Raw genomic sequence first — 10,590 nt, forward strand, 5'->3', positions numbered from 1 at the left:
AAGAACAAGTCAGTTTAAATGTTGTTTCCATGTACAAGTACACATCTGTGTATGGCGCTTTTGTGAAATATAAAAAATCAATATGAAGGCCAAATTTGAAGATATGTGTGAGCCAAGATCTCGTGGCAGGTGTGGTTTCCATTTGTATGTGCTTGAGCTGTCTTTTTCATTTCATTCAGAGTAGCTTGTTTCCTTTGATAGTCTGAATCATATTTTCACTGACTAAAGGAAAGAAAAAAAAACAGCCTTTACAGGCACAGGTTGTTGAAACAACTTGTTGTTATTTCTCGGGTTTTTTTTGCTAATGCTGTGAGGGAAAAGAGATGAGAACATCTTTTCTAAATCATTGCTATAAATAGCAGGTGCAGAGATCTGTGTATGTCTATTTTGGTTCAGTGATGCTTGCATGCTGAGTTGAGAAGTTTGGGGATGGGGCTGGTGGGCCCTCTTGGTGTGAGTCATCGAGTAGTCAGACATCTAAAAAAAGCACACTGATCACAATCCTCATGTCTGGCGTCATCAAAGAGACCCAGTTTTCACAACAGGTGTAGAAAGGTCTGAAAGTTACTGCAGCAACACCTCGACTCACAAGTTCAATAGTATTGCTAAATTTTATAGAAAGGCCTCAGCGTGAAAGAGCTCGAGGCTGTGTGTGATGAATGACTGCAAACAGCTGTTAATTCTTATATCTGTCATAAACATATTCACAAAATCAGAACATAATGATTTTAATGTATGCTGGTGTGCTCTGTTCTGTCCATCTATTGAACCATCAGTAGGGGTTTTACCTTACAAAATAAAACGGACATGTGTGATTACAGTTGTTGTGATTTGGTTCTATATATAAAATATATATATAGATAAAGATAATATAAATAAAACTGATCTGAACTGATCTGAACTGAACTGAATCTCACTCTGGGCTTAATCCTTTGTCTCCTTTGTGTCACTTAGATTGATACATTAAATTAGTTCAAGAAGTAAAGTCCAAGGGGCAACCTCTGCAGCTGAAAACTTCAGCCAGAATTGGCAAAAACTGCAGTTCTTCAACAGGCTCTAAAAACGGCAACTTTAAAACCATATTTACAGCAGGGTTCAGCCTGGTTGTTTTCTCATGGTTGCTCCCATTAAGGCAGTCTTCTGTTTTCAGAGGCAGAGGTTAGTAAAGGTGGTGGCTCATCCATGGTTTAAAATTGTGGAATGTATGAATATTCTGTATAGGCTAAAACAAAAGAAATTCAGACTATGGACTGGGTGTTCATGACAAACAGGCTGGGTAGAGATGGCTTAAACGGTGAGTTCTCAAGCTAGTAGGTATGCCACCTCTTCACTATCCCACTTCTGGTTCCTATCCTGTTTTTACCTATGTTGCCTCTGTGTCTGGATGGCAATCAGGCAAGTCCTTAGCAGCTCCTCTGGAATAAGGGAAGTTGGAGGCAGGATGAAGCATTTAAAACCAATTGCTAGTATTTGTTCTTGGTTGTCTGTGGAATTTTGTTTTGATTGTAAAAAGAGGTAGAAGTTCAGAAGAAGTATGAAATTAAATACATGCCTCCATTTTTTCCCACATCCTCCTGAGGGATCCCATGATGTTCCCAGGACAAACCAACTACATAATCTTTCCATTAGATTCTAGATTCTAGAGCTGCTTCTAGGTGGGTGTGCCCATTAAACCTCCAGAGGGAGGCACATAGGAGACTGGGGTAGCTGTCTGAGCTCCCTTGTCTCCCCATCTCTGAAGCTGAGCACCAGCATTTTATCAATTGCTAGTCCTTCCTATCACATTGGCAGGTAGTTTTAAATAGCACTTAACAAAAAATAGCAAATTTTAAAAAGTAGTTAATAATAGTTTATATATGTGACAGGTTGAAGGACTACTGTTGAAGGACTACTGCATATAAAACTGTTCTATTAATACTAATTCATATCAGTTGATATAAGGACAAAAATAATGTAAATATGGTAAGAAAATGGTTAAGAGGTTATTATTTTTCATGTTATATTAATGGCTTTCATGTTACTTAAGAGAACTGATCGGCTAGTAAGCCTTTTCTGGGATCAATTAGCAGTGTCTCTATTCTCCACTAGGGGGCTTTCGCGCGTTCTCCTCGCTGCAATAAACGACTGCATGAGAAATGCAAGTCATAATCACTCTCGTGATTCTTTTCCCCCTGTTTTCAGGTAAAAGTGTTTAAAGATTGATATATTTTCAATTTGTACACTGTTAAGATATTTAAGAGGTAATCCTTCATTGGTTTGTAAGCTTTAGAAGCATTGTATTACAGTTTTGTGCACATATATGTCATGGTCCTGGGTCGAGCGACCCAGTGTTTGAGTTTATGTATCTTTTGTATTCATTTGTGCCTTAGATTAGTTCACCTAGTTTATTTCTAGATTGCAGTTTAGTCTTGTTCCTCAGTTGTTTATGTCATCTCCCCCTGTACTAAGTCTCCCTGGTTCATGCGTCATGTCTATGTTTAGTTCAGGTCATGTCTAGTCTCAATGTTTCCTGTTTTACTTTGAAAGTCTGTATTCAGTGTCAGTGTTTTTAGTTTCACCTCTCCTGTCCTGTCGTTAGGTTCATGTGTGTCAGCTGTGCTCCCATGTGTGGCCACTTCCCCTAATCATCCCTCATGTGTATTTAGTCTCAGTGTTTCATGCAGTCTGTGTCGCGTCGTCTGTGTTCCCACCCTCCATGCAGGGGCGGATCTAGAAGGGTGGCATGGGGTGGCAACTGCCACCCTAAAATGATCCCTTGCCACCCCAAGTGCCACCCCAGTTTTGCATATGACAGTGTTGTTTATTAAAATAAGATAGCATTAACAGTTTGAGCGTAGTTACAGTCAACAGTGAATATAAATGCTAAAACTGAATATATTGCATAGTGTTCCCCCCCTCTACCATTAACAAATGGTTCAGCCCATTGCAGGACCGGCTTTTTTCTTGTTATCAGTAGCAAGCGATGTTTATGATTGTGCCAGAGCACATTTTGAACAACACCATGGGAATTTCGGATTTTACACAGGTGGTTGGATGTTACACTGTGGAAATGGAAGGAAGGTGAGTGTTATTAAACCTCTGTGGTCCACGGACACGCTGCACCTGCAAATCACATGACTAACAAGCTGCAGCCACGCTGAGTCTCTATTTCAGCCCACATTGAAAGTTCGGACTTCAAAGTTTTTAAATTTTAATTACAGGCCAGTAAATCCAGAGTTATGATAATATATAATCATGCTTTTTCTAAATACTGTCGTCACATTTTTTATGTGTGTGTGTGTTTTAAGCGTTTTCTAAGGACAGCGAAAACAGTAAAGAAAAGAAGCCACCGCTTTCCTATCGGTGTAAAATGTACCATGTCAACCAATTTTTAAAAAGTCAACACGTGGGATTTGGTTGTTTAGGGAGAGGGGAGAGTTTTTAGAGTGACGGTAACGGCAGCGAGACAGAGCGAGCGAGTGAGAGAGAGAGAGAGAGCGAGAGAGTTTTTAGATGTGGGAGATTTGTGACGTTTAGTGTGGAGTGTACAGTTAGTGTGTTGTGTTGTCTTGTGTAGTTGTTCTGTTGTGTAGTCGTTTTTGTTTTGTGTGTCAGTGAGGGCACTAATGAATGTCACAAAGGCACATTTGCAACGTAAACACTGTCACTAAGCAGAAAACCAGCGGAGTGATACACCTGCTGTTGTCAGGCCTGCAGGTTAGTCCCAGTGCTGCTCTCCTCTGTCTTTTGGTGGACAAACTTTTTTTTACTGGCACACATCATTTGTGGGGCATCTTATTGCGACACCTGATTGTTCTCTCACTTTAGTTTTAGTAATATTTTTAAATGGTTGTACAAAATGAAAGAAACGGCAGGTGTATTGGCTGCATTTTAGATAAATAGTTGTATATGTTTACAAAATGTACAATTTATATTTGCATTTCAAGTTAAAAAATTTACTCAACATGCCTGTGGGTTTTTTTTTTATAGTAAAAAATACTACTAGGATTTTAAGTTCTTTGTGTGATTTCAGATCAGTAATACTAATGCAGTATGTCAGTGAAAAAACAACTAAATTCAGTTGAGCTGAAAAGAATGATCCCAAACAAGGCAAGAGGAAAAAAATAAAATGAAACAATTTGAGGGTGAAATACAAACGTAAACTCAAAAGGAGTCAAAAATGGGCAGTTGTAATTCAGACCTCAGTGGGTTAATCCAACAAATCATGAAAAATTAGGTTTAAATTTTGTTCATGACAGTGCAGATTTCTGACATTTTGTGATTGATTTCTAACAAAAACAGTGTGAAACTTAGACTTGTGTTTGTAAATGAACCGCCCCATGTTGTGTACCTTTCTGGGTTTTATACTTATTGGGCTACATATTTATTTATTATACAGGCTATACAGTACATAACATCAAAACTGTTTTATGTAACTAAAGTGTGTAATTATGTGGGCTACAGACAATAATTAAGTTATAGACTATATTTATATGAAAAACGTGTATACTTACTGCATTTGAATCATTTTAACCATATGTAACCACCTGCATATGTGTTTGGGAAAAAAAGGCTTTGATTTTGCCACCTCATTTGATTTCTTTGCCACCCTCATGCCACCCTAAAAACATTTCTCTAGATCCGCCCCTGCCTCCATGTTGTCACAGCCAGTCTCAGTATTCATAGTTATGGTTTCCTGTGTCTTCATAGTTTTTCCTAGTTTCACTTTCCCAGTTTAGTTACAGTTTAGTTTGTCACTGCGTTTATGCCTTGTTTGCACTCCTTGTCACCAGCCACAATAAAGGCTCGCTTTCAGTTAAGTTTACTCCAGTCTACTCTTGTGTGTTCGCACCTGGGTCCACCACACACACCACCGCACGGTCTGCCTCCTCAGATCGTGACAATATACATGGCGGTTTTGTTTTGAGCCTCATTTTTGTACTGTGTAATGGCCATTAAGATAACGGCAGGAGCTAAAAACGCCTCTATTGTCAGCCATTTTGTCAGGAAACCTGTTCTGGCATATATAGTAAGCACTTTAGTATTTTGGTTTATTATTTAGTGTTTTTCTTCCACCATGTGACATTAAGCAGTACAGAATGTGAAATGTTTCTGTTCATTTTCACTGCAATAAATGACTGCATGAGAGACGCAAGTCATAATCACTCTCGTGATTCTTTTCCCCCTGTTTTCAGGGGTGTAACATATACAGTTACATAAAAATAATTATTACAAATGGGAAAATAACATGTACCGTTCAACTACCTGTCACAGACCAGGCCATCAACCCACCCACCCCTTTAAGGGGAACAACAATGTGACAACACTCCCCATATCCCAATCTGATCCAGGATCTTTGAGACTTTCCAGTGAAAACGTTCCACTGAAGGCACATTCACAAAAGCCTCGACCATAGAACCAAAAGTCCCAGTTCCAGACTCTGCAGGATGCCCCTCAAAGTCCTAGGTCTATGCTCCAACTTGTCAGAGTTGTTTTGGTGGAAGAAGGGGGAGCTACACAATCTCAGGGGTGAGTGGTTTTCATGTTGTTGCTGACTGTATTATCTGCTTCACCATCTAGTTGCTATAAACCTTCATGGACTTGCGGTCCAGCTGCTTTTAAGCAAAAAGCTTATTACTTTCTGATCTTCTTGTGTACTTGAACAGTGACAGCAATAAATTGATCACAAAACTGGTAAGAAGTATGTGACTCTTCACAAAGACAGAGAGAGTGAGAAACTTTAACTACTGCCAAAAAAGAAGAAGTTCAAAATGCCCAATGATCTTGAAAGAACAAGTTCTAATAATTGATTTAATACTATATGACACAATCCGCAGGTGGGTGTTAAATATTAATCGGTTTATTAATCAGACTATTTAAATCACACATAATAGACAGCTAAGGTGAATAACTTTACATACAGGCTGGATCTGGATCTAAGAAATATGGAGAATGTTGGTTCAAGGATATGCCAGCCAAAGCATAAATTGCAACTCTTAACCTCTACGCCATTCTTGGCATGCTCTCAGCATTGCTAGACTAGTGATATATAAATGCATTAATACAGAACTTCCAAGGTTAGAATTTCCCTTTTAAATCAATGAAGGGCAAATAGATCTCTTGGCAAATAACATTACCGTAAGACTAAAGGCCGGTAATGATAAGAAACTGCTCTGCTACTTCAGTATCCAATATTGTCAGCTGCACTTTTTCAGTTGCACTTTTAACACTGGTCAGCAATACATCTTTAACATTTATATTCATAACTCAGGTGTTTGGGAAGACTGCAACACCAATTGGTCCTTGAATATTAATTTGTAATTTATTCATGTGTCACAAGAGTCTGCTCCCATACATATAAGTTGGACTGATGACACCAAAAAAAGGTTTTCAGCAAAACTGCTGGAACTGGAAAAGCCTGATTTAAAACAGCAATTCTTCCACAATCATATGTTGACCTGCAAATGACCTACTACACAAAACATTTGAAAATATGAAATGAGGTTAGAAAATACGACTTGGACACTGTGAACCTTTGCTATTTCTTTGTCTGCAACCCTGTAGTTTAACAAATCTGCTAAGTGCATTTCCTGCCTCATAAAACATTTATAAAACAGATTTTTAATACACTTTAATCTGACATCAGTGTTTTACACCATGCAGTCTTCTTATTAGCTAGCTTTGACATCAAATGTATGAATCTATGTTGGAATGTATTTCTATCTTTATACCATGGTCTTTAAATTTTGAGTGCAGTATGTCTTGTTTTTATGTTCACATATTGTAATGCTTTGCCTCAGAACATTGTCCTAGCAAATAAAGTTTCTGCATAATATTGGTCATTCATGTTCTTAACTGTTTGTCTTCTATCACATATCTTTGCACAGATACCTTCATTGCATCGTGTTACCTATATCTATCTGTCTGTCTGTCTGTCTGTCTGTCTGTCTGTCTATAAAACCATATGATTAGGACATTTTGTTCTTCTTTCTTGTTTTTATCAGAGGAACAGGTGAAATAGTTCCACATGTTCTCAGTATTACTATGGAGGTGCTATCTCATAGCTTGGAACAATGGGCTGCAAGACAGACTAATTACAATTACTGTGACACATATGAGTCCCATTTGACAAAGACAAGACCTAGTTTGATCTTTTCTGAATAAGACTCTTCATGTCAGCTTGAAAGGTCGAGTTTAATGGCTGAAAAATGTCTGCATAATCCAACCACAACGGTGGTTCTCAAAAAATTGCCAAATTACTCCAAAAAATGCAGCTGTATGTGGATCACACATTTGTTCACATATCTTTATTTGTCTTATTTTCTGAGCTAACCTAAATATTGTTGCCTTGACACAGATGGGAAATGGCCGTCTTATGCTGATGTCTGGAAACCAGTTTTACTCTCCAGGGCTCTGTGCTGTATGAATTAACCAATTTGCAACCAGTGACGGATGTGGGGTCTAATTTTACAAATTTTACAAACATATATATGTTTGTATATCATTACATCATTAATTAGTGTCAAACAAAAATACAACTGAGGCTGATGAGATTGTAAAAAGTATTTAGTAAAATGTATTTATTCAGGAACCAAAGTAATGGACTAAGAAAGAAAGCTGAAAGAATCAGCTAATGATTAAAAATGAAGCTATTTTACTCAAAATCACAAACATGGACCACAGGGTGGACCGTGAGGAAAATCTGGAGTATTTAAAAAGTCAGCAGAAACCAAATGTATTTTTTAGAAATCCATGGCAATCCTTTCACTTTTTGCTGAGATATTTGAGTGTGGGTCAAAAGTGATGGTTTGAAAGACTGACATAAATTGCCATCCCTGGAGTCAAGCAATAAAGCTACCGAAACTACTCTTTCTGCAAACAGCTCCGCTAGTTCAGTATCCTACTAAAAAGTAAAACTAATTTACATCTTTAATCATCTGTACATTTTTGTACATTATTGAACTCGGTAAACTATCTTTCTTTTAACTGCAGCAACACTCTAAATTTTGGTCAAACTGAGGGAGGCTGGGAGGCAACCTAATTTGCAAAGGTGATGCAAGAAAGAACGGTGGGATTTTGGAAAATGCTGCAAGATTAACAGATTAAAGGTTAACAACATTTTCTCCACTACACAGAAAGCAAAACACAGAGTCAGAGTGAAAGAGCACAAGTGCTTGAAATTCTTTTTCTATTCTGGTTCTCAGTGTTTCCATTTTCAGCTCTTTCACTCCAGATGTCCATGCTTTACATCTGTTTAATGAACCCTGGATTATTCAACCCACATATTGTACCAGCATAGAACCTTATAGCATATAGCATACAGTTATGGCTGGATCAGGTTACCCTGAATCCTCCCTTAATTGTGCTATAACAGGTGTAGGCTGCTGGGGGATTCCCATGATGTATTGAGTATTTCCTTTTCATTCACCTTTCTCACTCACTATGTGTTAATACACCTCTCTGCACCGAATCATACTTGTTATTAATCTCTGGCTCTCTTCCACAGCATGTCTTTTATCCTGTCTTTCTTCTCTCATCCCAACCGGTCGCAGAAGATGGCCCCGCCCCTCCCTGAGCCTGGTTCTGCCAGAGATTTCTTCCTGTTAAAAGGGAGTTTTTCCTTCCCACTGTCACCAAAGTGCTTGCTCATAGGGGGTCATATGACTGTTGGGTTTTACTCTGTATGTATTATTGTAGTGTCTACCTTACAATATAAAGCGTCTTGATGCTGTATAAATAAAATGGAATTGAATTGAATATAGACTAAGATGCTCATTATTGAATGGATTATATTTCATTACATTCGGTTTAGTTGGACGTGCTTTTACAATCTTTAGTACCAAAAACACTGTCAATTTTGTTAAGGTCTAGGGGCAGATCTAGAGAAGTTTTCTTTGGGTGGCATGAGGATGGCATAGAAATTAGATAGAGACATTATCGAGGAATTGAGAAAAGATTATATCATCCTTATTTCAAAAATAATAACAATAAAATTGATATGTATTTGTATTTTGAGTAACAAACAAACACATTAACCCAATCACATAAGCTTGATGGTGGCAAATCTCTCTTTACGCAATCCTGGGTATGTTTTAGTCTGCAAATGTTCTTGATTTGTTTACATTATCATAAGATTAATGGATAAAACTTGCTGATCAGGGCACCCCATATGGTGTAAAAATTTAGGTTTTTACTATAAAATTCTTCACAGTCCTAAATTCTGTGTAAATCAGTGGTATTATAAGGTGTTCCCTCCCACTGGTTAACATCCACATAAATGCAAATAATTCTGAGCACTGAATTTAGATCTAGATTTAGTGCTCTTCACCCATCTTATTCAGTGCCTTGGCAGTTACATTGCGATAATGAGGTCAAAGTGATTGAGCATTGCCTGAGATTAGCAAGAGACTCAAAATTTGATAAAACATCAGTTAAAAGTGGAGACTGACTGTTGCTGCACAGCAAGAAGTGCCTGTTGCATCCTTGCCTAGGGGAAACCACAGCGCTGTACATACAGTATGTGACTGCCGTACTCCTTCTCCAAGGAAGGACCAGTGCTACTGAGCACTGATGGGACTCCTCCCACAGTCAACATTTTTCTTAAACATGTTGATGGGACTTTTTCTTCCTATCGGGTGTCTTATTCACGTAATCTGTGTCACTGAGTTAGCACTCACCTTATAAGGAACACTGAAGACTGGAAACAAACAGGTAACAGAACTAGAACACAGTCTACTGGCTGACAATGGCTACTAGCTCATAAGCAGTGTGCAACCTTTTCCTAAGGGAACTCACATAGCTTGTAATATGCTAAGCATGGGCTGATCGGCAAGCCACTTCTCCTGCCACAACCACAGTGGTTTACATACAGTCAGCCTGAAAACCAGCTCAGCTGGACTAAAACCAAGTGACTCCTATGTGGTTTTACGAATGGCAGACTACAACAATGACAGCCCACTCTTTGGACTCTACACAATATTTTTGCAGCATGGATTTCGAAGCCTGATAAAAAAACCCTAGCACCCCCTGACTCTCTCAGTGATAGGCACCCTGTGCTTAATAGGAAGCACAGGGTGCCTATCACTGAGAGATCTGTTGATCTGTTCAACAGTGAAAACACATACACATTACATGTGTATGTGTCCAAGCGTGTGTCTGAAGCAGGCAATGAAAATAGCATCAGAATGCTGAGCTGTTCTCTAGCTATAGCACAAACACAAATTATCACTTGGTGTTACATCAAATTACACAAAATTACTTTTTATTTCTGTAGAACATTAGACCCGTTCAAGAATGTCCACCAAATCCCCAAGCTTATGAGCCTGGGCACACGTAACGATGCATGCCAGAAAAACTGAAGAAACATCAAGCGCAAACTCAGCATGAAGACTCACATCAGTGAGTGGTAAGAAACACTTTCCCTACAGCCAAATCATTACCAAGAATCAGGTCAACCTAGCAACAGGCAGCTGATCCCGCACTGTGCTAGAAAAAAACATAACTGCATGAAGTGGCAAATGCAAGACACTCATTTTTATTCCCCACACCATCAAATATGAGCCACAGCATGACTGGCTAGAAAAAAGCACTACATCATGTAGTTCCACATAA

At 38.5% G+C, this 10,590-nt stretch overlaps 1 long non-coding RNA gene across 1 annotated transcript; it reads left to right on the plus strand.

The window, feature by feature from the left end:
* Positions 1-3,002: 3,002 nt before the first annotated feature.
* LOC120443136 lies at positions 3,003-8,544 on the plus strand. The gene is made up of 3 exons (XR_005615172.1): positions 3,003-3,060; positions 5,254-5,508; positions 8,486-8,544. It is a non-coding gene; the product is annotated as an uncharacterized LOC120443136 (long non-coding RNA).
* Positions 8,545-10,590: the final 2,046 nt, after the last annotated feature.

This window comes from Oreochromis aureus, linkage group 12, assembly GCF_013358895.1.
Source record: "Oreochromis aureus strain Israel breed Guangdong linkage group 12, ZZ_aureus, whole genome shotgun sequence".
Taxonomy (NCBI): Eukaryota; Metazoa; Chordata; class Actinopteri; order Cichliformes; family Cichlidae; genus Oreochromis; species Oreochromis aureus.